The sequence below is a fragment of the Penaeus chinensis genome, chromosome 13, assembly GCF_019202785.1.
Source record: "Penaeus chinensis breed Huanghai No. 1 chromosome 13, ASM1920278v2, whole genome shotgun sequence".
Lineage (NCBI taxonomy): Eukaryota > Metazoa > Arthropoda > Malacostraca > Decapoda > Penaeidae > Penaeus > Penaeus chinensis.
The window spans coordinates 17,107,095-17,114,594 of record NC_061831.1 but is presented as its reverse complement, the minus strand read 5'-3'; the positions used below and the strand labels follow the sequence as shown (position 1 = coordinate 17,114,594).

Genomic DNA, 7,500 nt, shown 5'->3' with positions numbered 1-7,500 from the left:
TTGCAGCATCATCATTTAGATTACAGTATATTAGCATGAAAGTGAATTTGAATATTAATAATGCTTGTATATTAGATTGAATGATGATATATACCTCCATCATGGTCCACCGTTCAGCAATGTCACATGATGGTACGTGATGGTGTAAGTTTACGTTAACACTTATTTTTGTGCATTGTGAATAAGCATGACCTAAATAAATGCCATGTAAAATTTTATGCCAAACAAGATGCTGGCTATTTCTTTCTATGTTGCATTGTGGTTGATAGTCTTTCAGTACATAAACTATGAGATTGTTATGTTACACTTACTTGTCTTCTTGGGAATATTTTTTATGGGAATATTTTTTTTTCAATTGATAAAATTTGCGGGTTTAATAAACTGGTATAGCTGCCCTGAGTATCACTTCCCCAGCAGACTAATTCTTCAAACTTAGCTACTTGAGCAAGACAGATATACATATATAAAGACATAAATGAATATCTCTTTATCTAGACGTACATGCATTCCGGATTGATAGATAAATGTATATCTTTCAGATAGATAGACATATATACATTTATTTCTATGTATATGTATGTCCGTATAAATGAATGTTCAATGGGTCGGTGTTCCCACAATTTTAACAAACTGGCACTAATCACGAGTACATGAGTTCAATTCTCACGTTGGAGAGTAGGAGACATATATATGGTCCCTTATCAGGCCTAAGTTTGGTCCTTGATGAACCAGTCAAAAGATTATCGAAGTGGAAACAATAATTGTTTAGATGTGAACCAACATAGGTAACAAGATATATATATATATATATATATATATATATATTATTATTATTATTATTTTTTTTTTTGCCACAGTACTTTGACACACTGCTTTGCAAGGCTGGTATTAAAGTAGAAGCATATCTGTCACACTTCCTCATACAAGGTTATGCGGATGATATCAAGCATGCCGAATAAAATAGTCTATACATTATATCTAATACACATACAGTGGGCCCGCCTATATTACCTCTGTACTGTATTGCACTAATTAGAACAATTGCTCCCCAATTTTTTTTTTTTCAGTGGCGTCACTCTAATCTCATGCAGCACTTCCTGGGGGCATTCTTTTCATTAACCGCCTTCTTCCCCCTCTAATGCCCTACTAGATGTATCCTTGCAGTTGCTCGAAATAAAACAAATATACGTTATATGCTCAATAGGTGAACGAAAAACGCATCAGAATAACAAATATTTTCAGTTCATGTAAGAATTAGTTTAAAAACGCTTAGTAAACATTGTTAACTATTTAAGGCAAGTAAGCCTTATATAGCTTCTTTGATAAGATGCTGCACATGATGTTCGACTTGACGGTAGTGAATCGTGTGGCAGCTGATTTGGAAACAAACGATTTAGAATATGACAATAATAAAATCGAAGCTGAATGATATTCATAAAATAATTGGTGATGATGATAATAATGATTATGGTAATGTGATGATAACAAAACTAATAATGATGATAATAATAATAATAACAATACAATTAATGACTGATAATAACAATAATGATAATAACAATAATAATAATAACAATAATGATTATGAAAATAATGGTCATAACAATAATGATAATAATAAAGATAAGAACAATAATGATAACAGTAATGATAGTAACTATGATAACAATAATGATAATAATAATGACAATAATAACGATAATGATGGATGAAGCACCTGCCTCACAGATAGTTCTGTTTTATGTACCAAACATGGACTTTCCGAGCCCTGTCTGCAGCATAAACAGGATAACCACTTCCACTACAATGATTTTGTCTCCACATTCTCAGTGGAAGCAAGCCCGGCTAGCTCAGTCGGTAGAGCACGAGACTCTTAATCTCGGGGTCGTGGGTTCGAGCCCCACGTTGGGCGCTCTGTTTACATCTCTAGATCTAAATTTGGGACAGCCATTCACCATCAACAAGTATTATTTGTCTCTAGACAGAACAATGCGAAGAGCTCATCGGTTTATTATCAGCATTTCTCAAGATACAAGATCATACAAGTCGACATAATAGTCGGCGACTTGATTAAGTTGTTTCAATGGTCGATGCCGAGGGATGAATATTTTTGTACACTTGAAAAGTAGTTGTCAAGATGTAAAATATTGAACTACATTTGAGAGAAAAGGGAAATGGGGATAGATATGAAATAAATGCAGAGGTGGAGATGAAGAGATACCTAGAGAGACAAGAGAAAAAACAATAGGCCCATTTTCACTTCTTCATGACTCCCTAGGTTGTACCAATGACCTTCTCTATTTCTCTTGAGGAGAAACCTGGTGGGTCGAGCCTAGTGTGTGTATAGATTGACTGTGCCGTCTCCCGATGCAGTTGTTGGTTAGACATGTAATCCAGCTAAATGTACCCCATAATCTAATTCAAGATCCTTCCAAAATGCATAAAGTCGAGACTCTAAGGCACAGAATAAAGTTCATACAGTAAAACGTACACAATAACATCACAGAATATTCTTATCGAATCCATGCCGTCTGCTGCCAGGCCAATCCAACTATTGAATTCCTGAAATGACAGCTTAGGGTCATGCACTATACTATCGAGATATGGAAAGTTCTGTGTGACTTTGATGTCCTCGCTGGAAGCAAGTACCTACTGAACAGGTTCTGGTAGCCCACAGAGTCCTAGTATTTGAAGACTAGACTTAAGAGCTAAATACATCAAGAGCTTCTAATAGGATCTCAGTGAAAGAGAGAAAAAAGAAAAAAAAATATAAAATCATACAAATACACATGTGTTATTACATCTACGCATTGACATGTGTATATATATACATGCACTTCTATGCTCATGGTTTACATATGCATAGCGGCAAGCGGCATACTATTTATCTTGTCTCTAAAATAAATTTCATATATTTCCCAAATTTTTAGATCAGTAGTTATTATTAGTAATTTTTCATAGGCCTTCCTGCTGCACTTTTCGTCTGTTCCATGAATAACTGTTGTAAAACCAAACAGAAAATAAAGTTTTAGATATCTTTGGTAAGTCCAAATGGGGTTCATGTATTCATAGCAAACTCGTTCGACAGTAAGTAAATGTTGGTGTCTTTTGTCCGCAGATTTCATAGTAGAATATTCTGACAGCCAATTTGAAAATAAAAAATAAATCGAGGCTTGAAGGTTCACATATAATGAATATGTAGAATACAAATACAAACCATGAAATGCATTCCAAAGAGAAAAGAGTCCAAATCCAGATGGACCAAATAGGTGGCTCACAGAGAGTTCTGAATAACATCAAGTGCGGATTCTTCCATGCCTATTGTCCACAATTACAATGTGCTGAGTACGTGTTTTCTCATCCATGAAGCCCGGCTAGCTCAGTCGGTAGAGCACGAGACTCTTAATCTCGAGACTCTTAATCCGTAAGTATACGATTGTCCCTGGATAAAACCAAGTGAACTCATATATATATATATACACACACACACACACACACACACATATATATATATATATATATATATATATATATATATATGTACATATATATACACACACACACATATATGTGGATATCTTTATATATATATGCATATATATATATATATAGGCATATATATATATGCATATATATATATATATATATATATCCATATATATATGCGTATGTATATGTATGTATATATATGCATATATATGTATATATGCATATATATATTTATATGCATACACACACACACACACACACACACACACACACACACACATATATATATATATATATATATATATATATATATATATATGAATATGCATATATATATATATATATACACACACATATATACATATTTGCATATATGTCATATATAGCATATATATATAAAAATATAAATATATGTAATATATATGTATATATACACGCATATATATATATATATATATATATATATATATATATATATGTGTGTGTGTGTGTGTGCGTGTGTGTTGTGTGTGTGTTGTGTGCGTGTGTGTGTGCGTGTGCGTGTGCGTGTGCGGGTATGTGTGTGGGTGTTTGTGTGTGTGTGCATTTATATATAAATAAATGCATATTTATATAGTTATATATTAGCATTGCTAGTCATGTAATGTAAGCCCGGCTAGCTCAGTCGGTAGAGCACGAGACTCTTAATCTCGGGGTCGTGGGTTCGAGCCCCACGTTGGGCGCTCCATTTAGTCTATTAGATTTAAATCTTGCCAGACATTTACTCTTCATATGCAATTGGTTGTCCCTATAAAACCAGGCAAAAAAGCTCATATTTATTTAGATAATAAAAAGTTTGAGTTGCCATTAAGAATGTTAAAATTCTTGCTAGAGTACAAGGCCATATATAGAAAGTGTATTTGTTTATGTAGTTATGAAGATGCTTATGATTAAATGCACTTGGGTCGACTACTCTATGTAAATGTATGGGGAGACCCCTTAGAGTAAAATCTTCACAAATTAACCTAATTTCTAAGGCAATATTACCTAAGAGTAAGCTTGGTGGCAATCCCGTAGTAAGGCAAGCGAAATAGACACATGACAATAAAAACTAATTAATATATATCAAAAATATAAGTAGTCTTGGATAAAAGATAAAATTTAAACATTTGGCTATAAGATTCACACAGAGAAATAAAGGGACAAGATAATAAACTACATTAAATAAATTCGTAGGAGAATAATCTAACGTTCATGTGGGTAAACTATATAGATCACAGAAAGTGTTGTAACAGTCCTATCCGCCACATGAGGATAAGTTCGTGCACTCATATACATAGGGTATCAGGGAAGCCCGGCTAGTTCAGTCGGTAGAGCACGAGACTCTTAATCTCGGGGTCGTGGGTTCGAGCCCCACGTTGGGCGCTCTATTTAGTCCTTCAAATCTATATTAGGGCCATATATATATGATATATATGTATGTGTGTATGTGTGTATATATGTATGCACACACACACACACACACACACACACACACACACACACACACACACACACACACACACACACACACACACACACACACACGTGTGTGTGTCTACACAATATAAAGAGAAATACATATACATATACAACATACATATACATTTACACGTACATCATGTATATAAATATATAACACATCTATTTATAGTAATGGTTATATCATATTTTATTTTGGCTACATTGTTTCACGAATGTATAATATGGCAATAAAAGAAAAGAATTGAGAAACAACGAAAAAGGGTATTCAAAGTTTCGCAGACAGGTAGTATGACAGACGAGGAAGAAATGAGTTCACTGTGACAAATATAGAAGAGGATATGAATGCGTCATTCTCATCCATACTTTTTCACATAAACGAGGAAGTTTTGTTGTCGATTGGAACAAGACGAGAAGTTTTGACGATGATCATCGGTAGACAAGCCGAATGAGATCCTTAAAATCCCCCAATCACTTTATCAAAAACATTAATAAAAACGTAACATTCACTGTACAATTTATAAATAGTGAGATGTGCTTCTCTTTCTCTCCAAAGCACTCTCGTCTCCAAAGCAGTATTAGTAAATACATTAATAAATTTTGAACATTTTTGTGTATGAAGAGTTATAAAAATGTATTCCAAGGAGAAATAGCGCAGATCCAGAAGGGTGAAATAGGTGGTTCAGATGTGGCGCTGTGTTGCAGCAAAGGAGGATTCTTATAGTATTTGAACGCGCAACAGAACGAGGGTGACTTTATTATTATTCATTATAATGCCTTCAACGAACAACAGAGCCCGGCTAGCTCAGTCGGTAGAGCACGAGACTCTTAATCTCGGGGTCGTGGGTTCGAGCCCCACGTTGGGCGCTCTATTTAGTCTATTAGATTTAAATCTTGGACAGACATTTACTCTTCACATGCAACTGGTTGTCCCTATAAAACCAGGCAAGAAACTCATATTTATTTAGATAGTAAAAAGTTTGAGTTGCCATTCAAGATGTTAAAATTCTTGCTTAAGTACGAGGTCATATATAGAAAGTTTATTTGTTTTACGGAGTTATGAAGATCCTTAAGATTAAATGCACTTGGGTCGACTACTCTATGTAAATGTATGGGGAGACCCCTTAGAGTAAAATCTTCACAAATTGACCTTATTTCTAAGGCAATATTACCCAAGCGTAAGCTTGATGGCAATCCCGTAGTAAAGCAAGAGAAGTAAAGGGAAATAAAACAGTATAAACTAATTAAAATATGAAAAACATGAGTAGTCTTGAATATAAGATAAATATATAAACATTTGGCTATAAGATAGATATATAAACATTTGGCTATAAGATAAATATATAAACATTTGGCTATAAGATAGATATATAAACATTTGGCTATAAGATAAATATATAAACATTTGGCTTTAAGATAAATATATACACATTTGGCTATAAGATTCACACAGAGAAATAAAGGGACAAGATAATAAACTACATTCAATAAATTCATAGGAGAACAATCCAACGTTCATGTGGGTAAAATATATAGATCACAGAAGGTGGTGTGTGTTGTAGCAAAAACGAAAAAGTGTATTAAAGTTTCGCATACAGGAAGTAGGACAGACGAGGAAGAAATGAGTTCACTGTGACAAATATAGAAGAGGATATGAATGCGTCACATAAACGAGGAAGTTTTCGGAACACGCAATGAGGTCCTTAAAATCCGCCAATCACTTTATCAAAAACGTTAATAAAAACGTAACATTCACTGTACAATTTATAAATAGTGAGATGTGCTTCTCTTTCTCTCTAAAGCACCGCCGTTGAGGCCGAGTGCTACGTTTGGCGGAAGACTTTTTGTGTATGAAGAGTTACAAAAATATATTCCAAGGAGAAATAGCGCAGATCCAGAAGGGTGAAATAGGTGATTCAGATGTGGCGCTGTGTTGCAGCAAAGGAGGATTCTTATAGTACTTGAACTCGCAACAGAACGAGGGTGACTTTATTATTATTCATTATAATGCCTTCAACGAACAACAGAGCCCGGCTAGCTCAGTCGGTAGAGCACGAGACTCTTAATCTCGGGGTCGTGGGTTCGAGCCCCACGTTGGGCGCTCTATTTAGTAAGCCAGTTGTATCTTCTGGCCATTCGCTCAGCGTATGCAAGCATCTGTCTGTCCGCAGATAAGAGCAGGCGAAAATTTGTTTACTTTAGCACCAACTCTTTAGATGCAACTGACTGTAGTAATAATAAATTATGTAAATTCTTTGTTAAAGTATTCACCTAATGCACCTAATTGGTAAAGTACGTCTTGCAATGAAGTGGGTGTAAAAAAAATAATACATTCACGTCGACCCGGTATATAGAAGATAAAGGGTTTGCTTAGATGGTAGCTGGCTTTTAGCATGCTAGATTGAAAATAATACTGATAATGATAAGGAATTCAATATCTTAAATATTATCATATTATACAAAATAGGATTGAATACATAATTATATAGAATATTGTTTAAAATGAAATAG

The 7,500-nt window shown here is 34.3% G+C and overlaps 5 non-coding genes across 5 annotated transcripts; all 5 read left to right on the top strand.

The window, feature by feature from the left end:
* Positions 1-1,839: 1,839 nt before the first annotated feature.
* Trnak-cuu lies at positions 1,840-1,912 on the top strand. Its single transcript has one exon. It is a non-coding gene; the product is annotated as a tRNA-Lys (tRNA).
* Positions 1,913-4,138: 2,226 nt separating this feature from the next.
* Positions 4,139-4,211, top strand: Trnak-cuu. Its single transcript has one exon. It is a non-coding gene; the product is annotated as a tRNA-Lys (tRNA).
* Positions 4,212-4,820: 609 nt separating this feature from the next.
* On the top strand, positions 4,821-4,893 carry Trnak-cuu. Its single transcript has one exon. It is a non-coding gene; the product is annotated as a tRNA-Lys (tRNA).
* Positions 4,894-5,783: 890 nt separating this feature from the next.
* On the top strand, positions 5,784-5,856 carry Trnak-cuu. Its single transcript has one exon. It is a non-coding gene; the product is annotated as a tRNA-Lys (tRNA).
* A 1,161-nt stretch (positions 5,857-7,017) lies between these two features.
* Positions 7,018-7,090, top strand: Trnak-cuu. The gene has a single exon. It is a non-coding gene; the product is annotated as a tRNA-Lys (tRNA).
* The last annotated feature ends 410 nt before the right edge of the window (positions 7,091-7,500 follow it).